This window comes from Coturnix japonica, chromosome 1 (genome assembly GCF_054131305.1).
Source record: "Coturnix japonica strain WE chromosome 1, WE-NBRP24, whole genome shotgun sequence".
NCBI lineage: Eukaryota > Metazoa > Chordata > Aves > Galliformes > Phasianidae > Coturnix > Coturnix japonica.
Genome location: NC_140663.1, coordinates 167874483 through 167894613, shown reverse-complemented (window position 1 = coordinate 167894613; position 20131 = coordinate 167874483). Strand labels below are relative to the sequence as shown.

At 37.1% G+C, this 20131-nt stretch overlaps 2 long non-coding RNA genes across 4 annotated transcripts in view; one reads left to right on the top strand and one right to left on the bottom strand.

Moving 5' to 3' along the window:
• The window catches only part of LOC146762849 (uncharacterized), a 49617-nt gene extending 34041 nt beyond the window's left edge, over nt 1-15576 (top strand). For all 3 annotated transcript variants that reach the window (XR_014931808.1, XR_014931806.1, XR_014931807.1), the window contains 3 exons: nt 1957-2243; nt 2565-2668; nt 5388-15576. This is a non-coding gene — a long non-coding RNA (uncharacterized LOC146762849). The remainder of the gene's footprint in view (nt 1-1956; nt 2244-2564; nt 2669-5387) is intronic.
• LOC146762848 (uncharacterized) overlaps nt 1-20131 on the bottom strand; it is an 88622-nt gene that overhangs the window by 27106 nt on the left and 41385 nt on the right. The gene's annotated exons all lie outside the window — the stretch shown is intronic.

Below are 20131 nucleotides of genomic sequence, written 5' to 3'. Positions count from 1 at the left end.
TGTGAACGCCTGCATGCTGAAGAACCTTTTAGGTATCTGACCTCACAATTCCTCCACTGTCGTTCTACTGCTTCCTACTGTCTCTCCAGGGATTGCTTCTCTAGACTCTGCTCCGTGAGACCTTGCTGCCCGAGACTCCGCTTCTTGAGACCTTGCTACTCTGACTGCCTGTTCTGCGCTGCACTGATCTGCTGCTTGTGGCCTGCCATTCTGCTGCTGCTCTCCCCTATGCTTATTTTGCCCCGGACCAACGTAACAACGTGCTACGGGACACTGCTGCATCCAGGAGGTGACTATCCCTGCTTTAACGTAATTCTTGCTCTTTTCTACCTTTTCTATCGCCCACTTTCCTGTCCCCATCACCCTAATTTTGTTTTGCCGCTCTCCCTTCCCCATCTTCTCAGTTGTCTATCATTTCTAATAAACTGGTCGGATCAACATTTGAATGTTTTTCTTCTTAATCTCATGCCAGGCATAACATATCAAAACAACCTTGCCTCACTCCTAAATTGGAGCGAGACACCTTGAAGTGCTAGGTGATGGTTGGACTTGATGATCTTTAGGACCTTTCCCAACCTAAATGAGTCCATTAGATGATACTAATTTCAGGTGTACAATTAAAGAGCAGCTTTTGGACTTTTAGTTTAGAAAATATTTCTCAGGTTGAATTGTACCCTGAAAGGAAAATTCATGAAAAATAACATTGCTCAGCTTTACCTCATATTTGGTTTTGCTATTCCCTTTGTCGCTGAACCAAGGAATTATATAAGGCACATAAACTTATGAGACAATGGTCACCTTACAGAATAACTAGAAAACAGATGGTCAGCTATAAAAGTTTGCCATTAAATACTATGTCCACTTTATATAACTAAAAGTCAAGTTAGCAGTCAATCCTAAAACACATTCTCAAAAATAAATCCAATTGGCATGATTTTCTGGCTTTAGCCAGGGCACTCTCTTTTAAAAGTCAAATTTACCAAAAAGGAAATAAAAATGATATATTCCTGTCCATCAATTTACTCCAAATTGAACTATCTTATTTTTAAATTGATCTCAAAATACAGAGCTTTATTTACTTATTACACATCAGTTTCTTCCAGTTCCTGTGTTTTATTCAGATCAAATTGCTTCAGCTTCCTTTGTGTCTGCACAGAAATGACTCTTGTACAACTCTGTACCTCACCCATAATTTGTTCTGTAAAGCGAGCCTTAGAAGGTACATATGAGGTCTCCAAATGAAGCACAACCTCACCAGTAAAACTGGACAATAGGAGAAAAAGGGAAACAGAAGCCTCACTCCCCTCTGGCAAGGAGAATAAATCAAGAAATTTGAAGAAAAATCCTTCTCTTCCTTTTAATGGTTTCCTCTCTAAGCTGATCCTCTCCATAGATAGAAACAAGCAAACAAAAAAATTCTTACCAGTATCCACAAGCTAAAGGGAGACTGATTTCACAGTGTATAATGAAGAAATTTGTCTGGAACATGGGAAATTGAAACCTGTTCTTTATCAAGAAGAATGCATTTTACTATTAACATTTGCAAAGCAAGGATTATCTCGTGAAAAAATATACAAAATAGTGAAACTTAGAGAAGATAAAGACACATATCTCAGTTCCTTCTCTTCACATTCTAATACATTCCTTTGTGATTATATATCAATTCGCCTGATCCCACAGAGATATCTAGTGATATATTAGGGTTGATTGATCCTGCCAGGCAGGACCAGGCTGTTAGTGTCCTATTTCCTAGCTTTGGTGGTTGACTATTCCCAAGAGCACTAGACACATATATGGGCAACTGAATCTTCTTGTGCACTCTGTGTGATCTGTCAATCCATGCCATTGTTTGACCATATTGATTGTTAGAGACCCTAGAAAGATGTGTTTGTACATAAATATACTGATATTTAGGTAACCTTATCTAGAATTAACTCTTATGCAAATTTCCCACAGAATAAGGGGTCCTCACACGTGTGGCTTAACTTCAATTACAACTGTCCTTAACCACAGACTTATGCACACTTTAAACAATCTCAACAGAGGAAGTTAAATGTACTCAAACAACAGAGTATCAAAACAATCTCTTCTGAGGACAGTGGTAATACTGGGACTGAAATCAAGACAGAAATCATTTCACCTTTGCCAACACAATGGCCCAGCAGCACATGGACAGGAACACTGTTCTACTCACCAGTTTGCAGTTTGTTGGCAAGAACTCAGACAAACTGGAGTCCAAGCTGGTAAGACTGGAATTTCCTGTCTGAAATGAAGGCTCCCAGGAGCTCCATAAGAATGACTCTACAGTGTTCAAGTATCAAGGAAATATATACATATTATTCTAGATGAATTCTTCCCTGTTGTTATCTTCCTTGTTTCCTAACTTCCATTCTTTCTTTCCCTTTTCTCTCTTTGGCACTGTATCCTGCAGTTCTGCCTCTAATATCATCTGCAAGATGACAACTTCATTCTTTCTGTAATTTGTCACAGGGGAGCTAAACTGGTGATGATTTCCTTTATAATTTTGTTAATATTGGCTTAACAAGTGTACATTTTTTTCCCAGAATATCATTGGACTGTTTTACTACAAGGGGAAAAAATGATTTATTTTTCATTGTAAAAGACAGAAGCCAAATTTGCCTACAGAAGAGCAATTAGAAAAATTTTGGTTAGTATCAATGAATGATTTATTTATTTGTTTATTTATTTATTTATTTATTTATTTATTTTAATATGCAGTCAGAGAATTATCTGAAGAACATCACTGTCTTACAGCAGTGTGAAAATTTAACTATCTGTTCTAAACTCAAACATACCTATTACTATACAGAACCCCCCCCCCCCCCCCCCGCTGCCCTTACCCCCTCCCCCAACGTGCACACACACACCTAAACAAACAAACAAACAAGCAAACAACCCACATAAAGTTATTATGAATACTTTGTTCTCAGAAATCAATAACAGTTTTGGTCCTAACTCTATTGGGTACAGGTTTTTCAATACTGTGTGAACAGTAGCAGAAAGACAACATGGAAGGAAAGAAAAACAAACTCATTCAGCATCCTAAGAAGTAGGTGGAGCAGCAGTACATCAGCTTCCTGGTAATAAGGCAGATCTCTCCTTTCTCCCTGCAGTAAAACAGATTTCACTGGGAGAACAAATTTTTATATAGAGCTTTATATTTTTAAACCCTTGCATTTAGTCCATATGTAGAAGTATGGGTTGCTTGTCGGGAGAGAACTAATCTCAAGCTTCTATTCCTTTCATAAGCAAAGTGAAAAAATTAAATAAAAATTACATGAGAACTGAAGAGAAAGTGCTAATCTGATTTCCAGTTTCTTTTTACCCTTCCTCAACTTTTCAACCAGATGCAGATGACAGCTGTTTGGGGTCATGCTTTATTTCATGCTAGTGACTAAATGAAAATGGTTTACTTTCAGAAGTACTAAGTGACTCTGGAGCCGATTGCTTCAAAAGCCTCTCAGCAATTCTGAATGAGGCCAGTTTGATAAGCTGCACATCATCTGCTTTGTGTCTTGTCCAGTCATATAAGACTTCTCTGTTAAGCAAATACTGTCCGAGAAAGGACAGCAAGGCACAGGATCTCATCAAAGAGCCTTTGCTGTGCCATGCTTTAAGAAGGCTTTCAGCATATTAGGAATATAGATATAGTTTGTAGCATTGCATCAGTGATACTTCTGCATGTACCACTTTTGTAGGCACTTCTAATCTATATTAGATATCCTTGATTGTAGAGAAGCCATTTCCACCTAGATGCAGTTCTGAAATGATTTTTTCAGTGTGCTGTATTTTAAAGCTGAAACTGGTACCTTCAGACTTCTGACAATGTATGTGGAGCTTAGAAAAGAAAAAAAAGGAAAACCATGTGTCACAGCAAAGGAATGTGAAAGGAAAAGGTGTTTAAATAAAGGCATAGTGCAGTTTTAACCTGGAGAAACCTAAAATATATACATACATTTCTAATCACCTGTTTTCCAGTACAGGGACAGTCTATACTTAACTTGGCATTAATTCAAATGTCTGTTCCCCAGAGTTTTTGTCTCCAGTTCTAACACATTTAATTGGAAGTGATCTAATGTCAGATGTTTGAGTGTTGGTTGTCAGCAAAACAAATAATACTCTATACTGCAGGGAATGAGATGAGTCTGGAGGTAAATGTGAATGTATCTCAACATCCATCACTGATCAGTATGTGGATTGAAATATTTTTTGCCATCTGCTATGGACAGCTAATTAGGTCCTTTATTTTACTTAACTATATGCAGTAATTCTTCCTTACTAAAAGATATTCATTTCACAGCTTTTGTTATTATTTTTTTGCACTGAATCATTTCCAAATGGAATTCTGCCTTCAAAAATGCAAATAAACAAAGAGACATAGGAACAGAAATTGTGGTGGATGAGCAGCAGTGCACACATGTATAAAGTTGCAACCAGAAAACTTTGTTTGAAAACAGGTGGTTCTGAAAGTGAACTCAGGAGACCTCATCTGGGAATGATAGTGCATTTTCTTGTCATAGAATCATAGAATCACCAAGATTGGAAAAGGCCTAAAAGATCATCCAGTCCAACCGTTCACCTATTACTGATAGCTCCCACTAAACCATATTCCTCAAATCAACAAAAGAAGGATCAAAACCAATAGTTCAGTTTTCCTAAGTTGCCTTTTAGATTTTTTGCCTCTGTTGTTATGAATTCATGTTCTACTCTTTCAGGCCTTGAATACATTGGAATCTCATTCTTGAACACTTAGATTCTCATTTAGGTACATAGTATTTACATTTGTGTAAATAAGAAGTATTTGAAGGCTATACCTGAACATACAAAAGATAATATAGTATCTTGTGACTGTAATCTACTGATGTATCTGTAGAATATTTTAGCTCTTTGTTTTCCTTCAAGAAGTTGAAAACTGATAAAAAGACCAAAAATAAATTAGCTGCTTTTTTAAAAATTATTTTTATTTTTTTTAAAGAAAGAGTAAGAAACTTAAAATAAGAAACTTAAAATGCTTTGGGATTTACATCCTTAATGCATTTCTTTCTTGTTGCCATGGTTCTTTATTTCTCATGTGGATAATTTTTAACAATAGAGAATGCCAAATTATTGGGAATGCAGATTTCTTTTGAACTGAAGCAAGTAAAATCCCTAAAACATAAGAGCTATAACCTCAAAAATACCAACATTACTACATCAAAAGGCCTTTGAAGGACCACATGGGTAAGCAAGTGTAACATTATTTTATCCTTTCAGAGGATTAACCTGACACAGTGTTGTTGTTGTTGTTTTTTATTATTATTCCATTGCCACATTCATTGTAACATACACTTTTTTCATTATTTATTTGTTTATTTATTTATTTTCAGAGTAAAACAATGTGCACGGCATTGCTGCATTTCAAATCCAAAGCATTTATGATGTAGAAGAAAAAACCTTTTCTGAGAAGAGCAGACTTTGTACTGGAAAGTGCTGCGATGTTGGCATTCCTGTTCCTCCACGGTGCAAGAGGCAGCTAGGCTGAGCTCCTGCAGGCAGTGTGCAGAGGGGAGTTCCGATAACCTTATTTTTTTTTGTTCTCTGGCCTCTCAGATCTGTGTCACTCACTCTGTCCAGACAAAGGGAGGTCTTGAGGGATACAGATTTGTTAGTGCTGTGATTGCTGCTGAGAGGCATATACATTCCGTTTGGAGAAGTGCAGAGCAAGCACTGACACAGTGTGTCTATTATCTGCCTAAAGGAGAGCAGTCTGCATTTGCAGACATACACTTATGTACAGACCTGGATGCGACTGGGAATTATGAGACTGACACATTTCTTGGCTAACAGTCAACCATGACAAAGCTCCTCAACTAGAAGTGGAGTTAGGAATCAGATCTGTATTCAAGGTTGCTGTGATTTTGGCTGCCAAATACAGAAAGGATGCCTTCATCTGGGATGAATAATCTCATCTGTGATGCTCATTCTAAATGGCTAGGGACATTTTAGACAATCTGCAATTGCATTGCACTGGCTGTTCTGAGTAATGCTTAGAAACACTCCAGCCTATATTTGATGGAAGAGATCACCTTCTCTCTGTTGGACATACAGTTGAACTCTGCTTACCATTGCCAAAATGTTTTTGTTCATCAAAGAAAACAGCTGGACATCAATATTTCATATATTCCTACATGCATACTTATAAAATGAGAGATACATTGAGGACTGCATCTGCACACATACAGAGAACCACTAGAGGCCATCATCTACCTCTCAGTACAAACACAAATATAGTTCAATTAATGCATATAATTGACATGGAAAAAACTGTTGGTGTTGACAGAGATAGGCAGTCCATTGCTGGAATCTCAGAAATGGAAAGAGCAAGAGCGAGAGGACACCAGGACACACACACACAGACACAAAATCACTTAAAAAAAAAAAAAAAAAAAAAAAGAGGTGATAGAGATGAAAAGCAGAAACTGATAAAATGGTATTAAAGAATTTAAAGAAAGAAGTTAAAGCTTAAATATTGTCTGTGGCTTTACTTTATTTTCAGTTATGACAGGGTGAAACCATTCCACGTGCTGGTTGCTAAAGCAGTGTTTTTGACATACTACTTGTTTAGTCAAGCAACTGCATGCAATTAGGTATCCAGGTAACATTACCAGAATAATTTATCTCCCAGAACTAAGAATTAAACAATATGTCTTTGACCTCCGAATGTGTTTGATGGCTCACAGCAGGCTTCCAGCTCTTTACATCTATTAAAACAAGTTCCCCGGCATAATTTGTTGCATCCATTTGTTTTCTAAGGAAAACATATTAAGACCCAATTAAAATGAAAGCTTAAATCTAAACAAGGAACAGTTTCTACTTTGTAATGAATGTATAATTTCTATTGTAATGCAATCAGTCTATTTCTGTCTGATCTTATTGAAGCTGACAGGACTGCATTTGACTTCAGGAGGAAATCTGTCCATCACTTTCCATTGATACTTTCTCATCTATTTGGTTAAAGTTCTTATAAATATGTCCATGTTTCTGTAATGATGTGGAGTTCTTTTCAGTAGAAAAAGCTTCTGCTGTACCAAATATAAACATAATTTAAATATTCGACTATAAAATTTTTTTCCTGTTAGACCTTTCTTCTGTGATAGTACAATTGTAATTCTTTTTCAATAATATGGGATTGTGTCACACGTTTTAGGATACTTTTTAACACCCTTTTATTTTCTTTCTATAATTTCAGTCAAAGGAAGAATAAATCTCCCAGACGACCAAGGCCAAGTAGGTTTTCTCAGCATCTGGGCCTGAGCTATGGCTCTCAGTCTTTCTGAAGAGCTCATAGCAATGACTGTTCTTACCTATTCAGGCATAAGATGTAGCACAGATACTATCCTTGATTTAGAAATAAACACAGAAACACAGCAATTTTCCATCAGTAGAACAAAGAGTAGGAATAAGAAATATGAGGGTTTTTTTTTTTTTTTTTGTTTTTGTTTTTTGTTTTATAAGGCGAGTTTAGGACAAAAGGTTCCTCATGGAGCATTTAAAATGTGTTTACATGCTGGATATGTAAAAGATCTGAATGGACTTTTACACTGCAAAAGTTAGTATGATGTTAAATCTAAGTAACACTCAATATGGAAAAACAAGGAATATCCTTTTGCAGTTATGCTCATGCATCTGCACCTTCTCCAGTTACATATTAGCTCACTTCTCTGGCTGTCCAGGAGTGACTCAGCTCATCTGTAGCTTAACATTTTTTATCTGGTGATTCATGTAATTCAGTGACAAGTGAAATGCGGGTAACTAATCTAGTTATTCCTAATCATGCTTGTATTGGCTTAAATTAGGTCTGCTGCTTTATTAAAATACATGTATATATATATATATATATATATGTTTAGGCAGCTATAAAGTACAGGTTCCAATTCAATCTCTTCTCCAACTAATCAGCTCTATAAGTTGAAATCACATCGAAATTCTGGGTTCTGGAGACATCATTTATATCAGCAAAATTCTGCATATTGCACAGCTTCTAGTGACACTGCTAGCACTACTCGTTTGACTAACTTCTTAGGGCTGGGAGATGGTTTGCAGGGGAAGATTCTCTTCCGTGTGAATACAACTGTCAGAATCTGAAAGCAGGTCTTGTTCAAATTTTGCATAATGGCAAAATTGCCCATAGCAGCAGCAAGATGCTAATAACTTGCTTTATTTTTTATTTTTTTTCCTGAATTCCCTCCAAGGCAGGTTTTGACATGTCTCATACAGCACAGACAGGCCTTCTGGAGAAAGTAGTTTCTGACAGAATATAGTGCTTCTCAGGGTCAGTAATTCATTGTGGCACTTGCAACTTTCACAGTCATTTGACTTCTGTTTCATTAAATGCTGACCAACTTATTAATAGTGCATTTATGAGGTTCATCTCTCTTTATGCTTATGATGATGAGATTCAAGACTTTTTGTACTGAAAGACCATTTTGTTATACCTAGCCTTTCCTTCTTGTATCTGCTTACAACTTCACATACACTGGTTCACAAAGGATCTTGGCTGGGCTTGCAGATGTAGGTGAGGTACCATGTACCAGACTGGATTAACATTAGAGCAGAACATTAGAGAGAACATTTTGTTATATACTGAATCAGTTTTCCTATCACCACAGACTCTGTCTGCATATTAAGCCTAGTTCTGGCCCTGAAGTGGCGTGCAGTATGTACTGTGTTTCACAGTTAAGATTTTGAGACATGTACCTGCCCTGTTTACTGTGGTGAGCTGCTTCAGTTCCTTACTTGTTACTGAGGCTGCAACCTGGAGCAGGTAGTGAGGTTTACAAATGGATATGACCAGCAACCCACAACCTCTTTAGTCATAAGGGAACAGATATGTGAAGTAATTACCCAGGATGTTTCAAGGGCTTCAGTGAACAAATGGCATGTTCTTAGTCTTCACTAGCACACACAGTCCCTCCATTTGCTGTCAATTTTAAGCAATGAATAGTATATATTTGTTTTTTGCTTTGCTTAAAGGTTTTTACTTACCCACTAATTCTTTGTATTTTGTTTTAGAGGCAGTGCACAGTTGTTGCTTTTTCCCTTGCTTTTCATTTAAAGCCCTTTATTGGACTTTTTAATTCTTTCATTTAGTGTCAATCTGTTTTGATTAGAAGACCTTTATCTTTCCCGTTGTGTGCTCATTCTGTCTTTTGTTTTGTTTTGGTTTGTGCTGTTAGGTTTATGTTTTAATTATTCCTCTCTTTATGGCTCCATATCCTGGTGATATTTCAATTAGAGTCTGCTTGTGGAAGTCATATCCATTCTACCTGGTGTAGACAGAGAATATCTCCAGGCTTCAGAAAGTTCTGTCCATTGGAACTGTACTTTGCCTAAATGTGGAGTAAGCTGCACAGTCTTGTAATGAGTGCAGCACTGACGGGAGAAGGCCAATAAGGAGCAACGCTACTACTTTTTGGAGGCTATAACTCAGGCTGCAGCTGACAGGCTTGTCTGCTGGAGTGCTCTGAAGGTTGCTGAAGGTTGCTCAAAGAGTTGCTTCATGCATTAACCCAAGTGGCTTGGAGAACTGCTGGACTGGACTTTTAATCCTGTTTTTACCTGAAGACTTTCAGCTCATTATTTCTGCTTCTTGTGAAGCAACATCCTACAGTTAAGAAAAAAGTGGAAAAATTTCCAATCCCACTCTCTCCTTTTTTTTTTTTTTTTTTTTTTTTCCTTAAATGAGTCATTTAACTCATCAGATTCATTAACAGATCACTATACAAAAGAATCACTGACCCCTTCCCCTTTTCTACAGTCATTACCCCATTAAACTGAGGCTGCATTTACATTTCAACAGACTTTTTTTTTAAGCTATTAAACAATGTTTTCCTTGTAACTTCTACACTACATATATAGATCTACCTTGAAGCAGGGGACAAGTGATTATATTATACATATTATATCACATCAGCCACAGCTTTCTCTAGACAAATACTGCAAAGTTTCAAGGATAGGTATTTCACATCTAGTGTGGACAAACAGTTACTGTGCTGCATTACTCATCTGGAAAATTTTTTCCTGGTGCTCGATCTAAATATTCCAACCAGGCATTTGCATTTATAGCCCTTTCAGACTTTACTGAGAGCTCCATTATATCTGTAATCATTCTCCAAGAACATCAGTGCTGTTTTTAACATTCCTGCTCCTTCTTTAGCCTGATCTTAGCAACTGTGAATAGACTTAGAGATGCCATTTGGTTTTGATTTTTTTTTTCTAAACCCAGACATATGTTGGGATGGTGAGATGACTGATCATTAATACACATCTTTTCATAGAATCATTGTATCATAGAATGGCCTGGGTTGAAAAGGACCACAATCATCATCCAGTTTCAACCTCCCTGCTATGTGCAGGGTCGCCAGCCACCAGACCAGGCTGCCCAGAGCCACATCCAGCCTGGCCTTGAATGCCTGCAGGGATGGGGCATCCACAGCCTCCTTGGGCAACCTGTTCCAGTGCGTCACCACCCTCTGTGTGAAAAACTTCCTCCTAATATCTAACCTAAGCTTCCTTTTAATATGATTGCTATATTTGATATATTCTGTTAAAACTACAGTGCTTGGAATAAATGATCTGTGCATCTTTAAGAAACTTGATGCATACTTGTAAATTCAAAGTATCCATATCTGCATCAAAAACTGTACACAGTAACTTGTAAGAAATTTTAGGAAACAGAAGGAATGGAAAGGGAAGAAATGAAAGGTAATGATTTTAGAAAAGACAGATACAGTGATCAAAGAGACCTAAACAAGAAAAGATGGATGATTACAGTATCTGAGAGGTAAAGTCAAAACTGTAAGGTAAATGCAGAAGAAAGACAAGATTAAAACTTGGATCTATGAAATAAAAGAGAAGAAAAAAACCCACAAAACTGATTACTTATATATAAATAATAGAAATTTATTGCACCAAATTTATCCCTGAAATCAATGGAGTTGTGATGGGCTGAATTCAGCTCAGTATGGTTTTCTTATTCTATGAATAATAAATGAATATAAATGACAATTACAGTATTGATTTACCTTTTACATTTAAATATTTTATTTATATTGTTTTCATTGCCTGCCTCTGGAGAGTCCTGGGCTGTTGCATTTTGTATTCTGATGACTGCCCAGAAGTCTGGATATTGAGGATGTTTCGTTTAAGGATTAAGAAAATCCAGGAAAGTGTTATTTCAATGTGGATAGCAAAACCAGTCGGGTTCACTTCGTGCATACTACTAATGAAAAGGTTTAGAAACTTCAGTAACTGTGAGGCTGATGTTTGTCAGTGCTTGTGGGAATCTTGGCTTTGTTGAGATGAACTGTGTGAGTTTTTCAGTGAGTCTGTGAGACCAAAGAACCAAATGCACTGTTTTAAAACCTGTGTCCTTGTTTACATAAAACATAAAACTAAAATCACGCAAAATCAGACTGATGTTATTTTGAACTCAGTTTGTACTGTACTGAAAAAAATGATTTTATAGTAGTCAAGGCAATGATAAAATTTAGTTCATAGCATAAATATGAGGAACACAAATGTTTGGTCAAAGTATTTTCAGACTAGATGAATAAGAAGAATGTTTGTGGAATATTTTACAGGTATGGGACACATTTCAGGATTGTACAAATCTTCTTTAGGGACTGTAGTCTCACTACATGTGAATAGATACACACTTAATAGCAGGAAAACAATATTTTCCTTTTAATATGATATACACATGATCAAACACATCACGGAATGTAAAGATACTTAATGATGAAAATATTAATCGGGAAACACAAAATAAACAAAACCAAAAACAAAACAGAGAGGAGAGAAAGAATGTTGATTCAGGGTCTTTTGGATCTCCACACAATTTTTTCTTCAAGTGTAGAATATTGTGTGCAAGTTGTATCAGCGTGGGTCATGGTTGCAGTATTCATTTAAAAACTGCCATGACCCTTATCTGCTGCTTAACTTTTACCTTGAAATTCAAGATTCTTTAAAGGAATATTTCTATTGTATCACATCAAATTAAAAAAAATATATAGTAGAGAAAAAGATGTTAATATGGTTTTATTCTTTGTCTGATGATGTAGGATTCTGTACAGCTACCTTAGGTTTCCTGCTGAAGTCCAAAGGCAGAGAAACCTTACACTTTGAAGCCAAATCCATTGTACTTCACAGCTGTGATTCAGAAGACAAAGCAGATAAACACAGGTGCACAAAGCTAATAGTGCAGGAACTCAGTGTAGAGGCCAGCTCTTGGATAATCAAAGCATCTGTCACAGTCTAATACGATACACTTTCAAGTACCATTAACAATGTTATCAGTTCCAATAGATTACTACATAAATCTTACCAACTTGTGACTCTTGCAAATCATTTTAAATATTTTGCTGCATGAGCTCAAAAGCTCAATTCTGCTCTTAATCAGACTACTTTCTTAGTGTTGGCATAGCAGTGAAGTTCAAATTAGTTCAGGAAAGTACTACAGCAGGAATTACTTGGTTCCTGTACACTCTATATATACTCTCTGTCTCTTTAGTAGAAAGCATAAACCAAAAACTCAGGGTCCCTGTTCCATATCTAGGGAGCATGACATGTGCAGCATTAAGAATGACATCCCCAACAGCACAGGAAAAGTCTGGGACAGAGCTCATACTAAATGCACATCTTCTGACTCTTGCTCTAAAAATTTAACTATCAAGTTTAATAACTGATACAATGTAAAAGGGTAAACTGGACAGTCCATTAAAGCATTCTTTAAGCCCCAAGTATACTATTAGAGAAAATATTTTTGACACAAAAAACCATATACTTAGCCTCTTGTCCACAGTTTAAAAGACATAAAAACACCATTTGTCACGGCCCTTTGTATTTCATGTGATCATCTGTGACTTCTGATCCCTTTCAGTAGAACAGCTGGGGGCTGAAGTACCAGAAGAAACAAATATGACAATTTTAGAAGAACAACACTGTTTTCTGATATTTTAAAACTTGGATCTTGGTTATTCATTGTAAGAATCAAAAAATAGTAAAAATGACGTTACTATGGCTGTGAATGCTGGTCTTTCCAATTCTTCTTTGTCTTGAAGATATGTCACACTGAAGTAATAAAGCAGTCACTTGCTTCCTCAAATTCTGCTATCGAACATGGCTATGAATTTTAATTGGTGTTACAGGGTATGATGTAGGTAGAGTAAGTTAGTCCAAGTAAACAGCTTCTACTGAGGCAACAGAGAAATGTCACATTACACTGAAGAAATATGGGAACAGAGCATGAAAATAATGAAAGTTGTCCCACAGTGGTACGATGACTTCTGCAAAAAAAGGAAAACTGTTGAACAGTTGCCACAACATGTATTTCTGAAGTGAATGCCAAATCATTATTACCGTACTCCCAGCAGTGGCTACAAGCATCGTCTGAGATTGGGTTCCTCATTATTAAACAAACACATAGTGAGATGCTCTGCTCTGTAGAGCATACAGTTTAGAGACAGACAAATGGTGATGAGAAAACAAGGACATAAAGAAGTGAGATAGTATGATATCAAAGCAGAGGTTTGTAGAAACAACACCAGGATATCCTTGTTATTAAAACTAAAGCTGTCAGTAGTACTTCACATACTTCAAATTCTGTGAATATTCTCATTATCCGTATTCAAATAGTTTTTATGTTGGGATGATATTTTCTGGGCATTTTTTCTCTATCTCTCAGCACCTGTATCCATTTACAGCTTCAAATATTCTTCACAGTGAAGAAGACTAGAGTATTCTAGCTGTTCCATACATGGGTAAATGTGTTGGAAAGAGAGATGAGCTAATAAATCAACTGTTCATAGGTTGGTTATAATAATTATGTCAAGCCGATATGATAGTTTCTCACAGAAAAAAAAAATACTGTTTCAGAATAAGCTTCATTATAAAGAACATAATATAAATATATGACTATGTATGAGATTACAGCTATACTTTATATGCCCATATTCTTTAGAGAAAAACTCAAGAGATTATCCAGACTTTTAGACCCTGCTTAATCTCCATTATCTAAGCTTTACTATTTGATTCATAAAATCCTCAGGTTTGGAGGGGACCCTTAAAGTACAATTCCCCTAAAATGAACTGGGATACCTACAGCTAGATGCTCTGAGCCTCATTCAGCCTGACCTTGAATGTCTCCAGGGACGGGACATGAACCATCTCACCATCATTACTGTAAAACACTTTTTCCTTACGTTCAGTCTAAAATTTACCTCTTTTAGTTTGAAGCCATTTTCCCCTGTCCAATCAAAGCAGACTCTGCTAAAGCGTGCAGGTTACTGTGACCCATCTGGAAGACCTTTCACTTGGACTTATTAAACCTCATGCAGTGTACTTGGACCCACTGCTTAAGCCTGTCCAGACCTCACTGAACAGCATCCTGTCCCTCAGGTGTGTTGACCACCTCCCACAGTTTGGTGTCATATGCAAACTTACTGAGGATGCACTCGATCCCACTGCTGATGTAACTGATGAAGATATTAAAGAGCTCTGGTCCCAGTACTGACCCCTAAGGGACAGATACTCAAGTAAAAACACTATGTTCTCAAATTTCTGCTCAGTGACCATATAACTTCACTCATCTTGAAAATCTATATTGCCTCAGGTTTCCTCATTCAGCGCTTGGCTGATGGGAGTGCTGCAGATGCTAGGTAGAGCAGCTCCTTGCCTTCTTGATGCATTCAGCTGTATGGCATGATTTCCCATGAGAAATAGGGTGTATTTGTCTGAAAACACTGCTCAGGTCCAGCCTTCCAACTCCTGAAATCTTCACCCTGCACTTCCGTGTTAGTATGCTGAGTGCTTTTTGTAATATAGATTGCTTGTGTTTTTTTTTTACATGTCAGGTTTCTGAGTAAATGTTTGTTTTTCAACTCTACAAATCTCTAAGGTGCTGACTTAAACTCAACCCTTTTTCTTTTCCCCCTAAGCTCAACAGATTTCACAAAGCTGGTGCCGCTGGTAAAAATCTGCATATTCTATCCCGCACACATACGCAGAGAATAATTCCATCATACTCAGAAAAAGACCAAAAACAACACAGTAAAGAACAACCACACTTATACTGGTTTGAAGAAAAGCAAAATCTTTTACTTAGTAATTCAAAATAAGCATAAGACTGAGAAAGAACATCTGCATTGCCAAATCGAGCCTTGTGCTTTTGCAGGCAGCGAAGTCATATAACCTCATGCATAAAATTGTTGTTTGCTTTTTGCCATAACATACATGAGAAGATTACCCCAAACCTCCCTTTCCTGTTTTCTAAAAGCTGTTTCCAAACCTGGTTTGTAGTATCTAATTTGTTTAAAACTGTAGGGTATTCTACTTACAGTTTGGCTCTGACTTACTTCTGATTAAAATAATTTCACTTCCAGCCACATTTGTACCTGTCTATGCTCTGTCTTGATTGGTTTTTATGTCAGAATATCAGTGTGCCTGAGAGAAATGGGAAAAGTCATATTACTAAAACTCCTAGCTCAATTTTCATTTCAAACATAACTTTCAAGAAGACTGTCAATGTTAATCCAACAAAATAATGTATTGAAAACAAATAATCTGATATGTAACATAAAATAAATGCTTCTCTGAGAGCAGGTTACCATCTGGTTGCATATTATTTTTATGTTAGATTAAGCTTTACCAAATGTGCATGCAAAGCTTGGCAGTCTAGGCACTAAAACTTTCTCATCTCTACAGTGAGAGTATGAGAGTATACTGATAGTAGTCATCATAATATATTACTTAGCATGTAAAGGAAATCTGTTTTGTCAATACTTGCTGGGAGGTGGATGAATTATTTGCTTGACTTTCAAAGCAAAAGTGATTTAACTATGCTAGCTTAAAAGTAAGTCAAAATAATTTATGGAGGTTATTCTCATGAAGTGGGGCAAGCTATAACAAGCTGAACCTGAGCCTGGTTGCTATGATCAGCTGTGTTAGATTCTTCTACTCTGTGTAAGCAAATGTCTTGGATACTTCTGTAGGCGCTCTGCTATTCAATCAACCATATGTATACAGTGAAAAAGAAAGGATGATTAATAGATAAGGTTTTGCCCGTATTCATTTTGACTCTGTCTTTACTGGCATACAGTAGGATAATGAGCACATCACGGATGCACTACAAATAATGATTGTAAGTGGTTTAGCTGTTCAATAAGATTTAACTAATGCCCTCCCCTCCTCAAAGTAGGCTTATCTCTGTTTACTTCTACAAATATCATCTCTGCACTTGTATTTTTTGAGGATTAAAACAAGCCTGGGATGTTAAGATTCAGTTTTAGTCAGCAAACAGCATAGAATATGTGGAAAAAAATATATTGTAGAGAGATATCAGAAAATTACTGGGCTTCTTGTTTTTTTCCAGAGCACCCAATTTGTATGGCTTACATGCAGATATCCACATGCACTCTGGAGAAAGGTAATGGAAAGAACACATACAATCGATTAAATACAGTAAAGAAAATATGCCTGAAGAAGAAAGCAGAAAAATGCAAAAAAATTTATCTGATGTAACTCACACCTGAAACCTTGTTTTGTTATGTCTGCCAACAGACAGAGATGAAAAGGTCATGTTTTTAACAGGAAGAAAGAGAGAGGGTTATGATCTTTGTAGGAAGCTCTGGCTCAGATCACTTCTATTTTGGATGTAAGTTGACTGGAGGATGACTACTTAAAACTTTAACAAGGGTGATGAGTTTCAGAGTATGCAGGACAGTCAGCAGCAGCATCTGCTTGCTTGAGAAGTAGATAAAAAAACTTCTTCCCTATACATTTCAAAGCAAAGATCTGTGTACTTATCCTAAGGGCTGAGATATTACAGATAGATATCTCTGATGAAAATCACTGTATTAATATTAGTGTATGTGTTGTGTCCCTGTCTAAGCTTACTGTTCTCCTGCCTGGGTCATGAAGAGTTCAGTTAATGTTACCATCTATCCGTGATAAATTACAAAAGATTATGAATTTTGTTAGCCCCTGGAATTCTGTTACAGGAGTCATGTACCCTCTCTATATTTTCACTCAATTGCAGTGCAGGTCTGTATTTCAAAACCTAGACTCTTTCAGACAGTGTCTCTGGGAGGTTGGCCAGTTCATTCAGCGACTGTATTTCAATATATTCAGGTAGAGGAGATATGGATGACTTCTTGTAACCAGCAGGAGTAAATCCTCAGCAGGGACTGTGCTCCTTCTTCCAGGTTCTGACTGCATGGTTTTAGCCCTATCACACTACAGCAACCAGCCTCCTGAAAGGCACTGAAGCTTTGCAGAGATGTCTGCCATGATGAGCGCACTGGAGATCTGGTTTCCCTAAATATCCAGACTGGCACCTGCTTGGAGCATGGCGTAGTTTCAGTCAAATACAAGATCTGTCTGTATGGAGATTAGGGCATGCAGCTGCAGGGGAGAAGACACGGTGCACCTGCATGTTTTATTCTAATGTGGGCTCATACTCAGGGTACAGGAAAATGTTTCTGAGTGAGATGAGTCAGAGAAAACCCACCTAGCAACGACTATCAATAGGAAGTAAAGACCCAGAAGGAAACCAGGAGTATTTCCCAAGAGATATGTGATGACGGTCAAACAAAGTGCCTTTTCCTCTACCCCTCATTGCTGAAAAGCTGCTCTGTTCCTTATCATGACATGCAGCCTCCACTTTACAGGGCAAGGAGATTAATGCAAGGAATCTGCAAGATTCTGGCATTTGAATTGTAGCTGAATTATACATTTTTATTAATCAGCCTCTTTACAGACATCAGTTCTTCTGAGTGAGAGAGTCAGGTGTTACAGCAAACAAATAAATGTGAGGAGAGGCAGCTGCTTTAAAAAAGGGGCTATTTGAGAGCACACCATTGGGAAAAGGGCTGCTTAGTTGAGCAGAACAGAATGGGTATCACAGAGGTAAATGAGAGGTTCCCTCCATGCTGTATAAATTTATATGAAAATATGGCAATTGCTTCTACCCATATTAATCCTACATGATTGTTTCATGCTCAAGGACACTGACACCCAAACCATACTCTGACATCAACATGGCAAATGAGCCATTCCAATGCTAAATATTCTTGAAAAAGATGGGGGATTTATGCGTTAGTGGAATAAAAAGTAAAACTTGTAGATGATAGTGTGAGTAGAGAATAAAAAATGCATTTGAGGATAATGAGATAATGCTCACGTTAAGCTAAATTAAACACAAATACATGGTATTGCACAGTACAGAGATTGTAGGTCAGGGTCTCAGTTGTAAGTTGGCTTGTTTCCACAGATGTGAAACTAGCTTGAGGCTTTAAAGTACACATGTTGTACTGATTTACACCAGCTGAAAATGTGGTCCAATACTTTCTGTCATCACATATCATTTCCCTGGGAACAGAGCTTTGAAATCAAACTCTTGAGTTATTGGCCTGCTCACTTGGATCAGTTCCCTGGAAGGTGACCACAGCAAATGTGGAGCACTGTTGACAACAATAATTTTTTTGTGTGTGCCATTGCCTCACAGATGCCAGTATGATTTAAAATAAACTCCAGCTGCAGTCTGCTGATTTCCCTAATGAACTGTGAACCTCTAAAGTGTTTCTACTGACCTTGTGTTGAATATGCTTTCAGAAAAGAAAACTGTACCATTTAGAAGTGGAGCTCATTTTGCAAGGTATGTGAACAGTCTGTCACTTTCTAGCAGAGCTCAGACAGCTGTGGCAGCGAGGGGCAAGTCACACAAACAACCACTTGAAGAGAGACAGAGAAACTATGGGAATTGAGTAAATAACACACCTGAAATGTGTGTTAGACCTGTTCTTGACAATAATGATTGATTGGTTCGTTCACACTTTGGCACTAGGGATTTCAGCTCTTGAATCATACTCCCGTCAGGAACTTAAATACACTCAGGAAGTTTTTGAACAAGATGGCGGATACCGTGTGTTTGTTATAAAGTTGCCTTAATTCAGAGGAAATATTACAGAATAAATATTACAGAAAATAAAAGATTGTTGAGTCTTATCAGTTGAAATGAAAGAAAAACATTAAACAAATTTGCAGGAGACATTTTACTGTTTCCTGGGTACATCAGCAACATCAATAAGAATGAAGATGAATTCTGTATTTCATGCTATTGTGTTGCAGCCGTAAGCTGGATATACCCAACTGGATAAAAACAATATGAGGGAAACAAAATGTACACTATTCATTAGAGTTTTACCTTTTCTTGTCTCTTAGCTATCAACAAAACCTGTTTCTAACTTATTTGCATATTACAAGGCCATAGTCATTATAAGGCAGACTGCCATCCTGATTTGTACCATAATGGTACCTTTTTTATTAGTGTCAGTAAGAACAATAGGAATTTTCAAGAACTAGGGTAGTAATTAATAGGGCAGTCATTAGACTTTGCTTCTTCTTCTGAAAACCTTTTGTCATAGAAAAATATCACTCTGTTATCCACTCCTCCCTTTCTTTTTCACATGCAGTTGGCATAATATTTGTTATGTTCTTTGTGAATCACTTTTCTTCAGCTACTTCTTGTGTTTTACGGTATATTTTTGTTGAAGCATTAGAAGCAAATTCTAGAGATCAAATAAAAACCACAATATCCTCAGCTCGGTAGTAAGATATCCACAATGATGAAAGCAATGTTCTTAGCAAATATCTGTACTACTTTATTTTACCTAGAGCAGTTTTATGGCTCCTTTATTATTGCATATCATAAATGATTCGTAGTTGGATGCACTAGAGAAACGATTTGCTCAAACTAATCCCAGCAGTGGGCAGATCTATTTGTATGACTCTGGCAGCATTCCTTGTAGTAACACAGTCAGTTGTAAACATAGCAGAAAAGCGGTCTCTAATTCTCATAATATCCACATATCACCAGGTGGAATATCACCTTTGTTAGTATGGAGGCCTGCAGCCAGAACCTATTTTGGCAGCTCAATTTTCCTGTGCATCAATAGAAGTGTTAATCTGTCACTATCTCTAGAACTCTGGTATGGAGTAAAGTGATCTGGAATTCTGGGGTTTGTGTTCTTTGTTACTGCTTCCGGTCTCCCTAAGAGCAGAATGGTCACAGAGT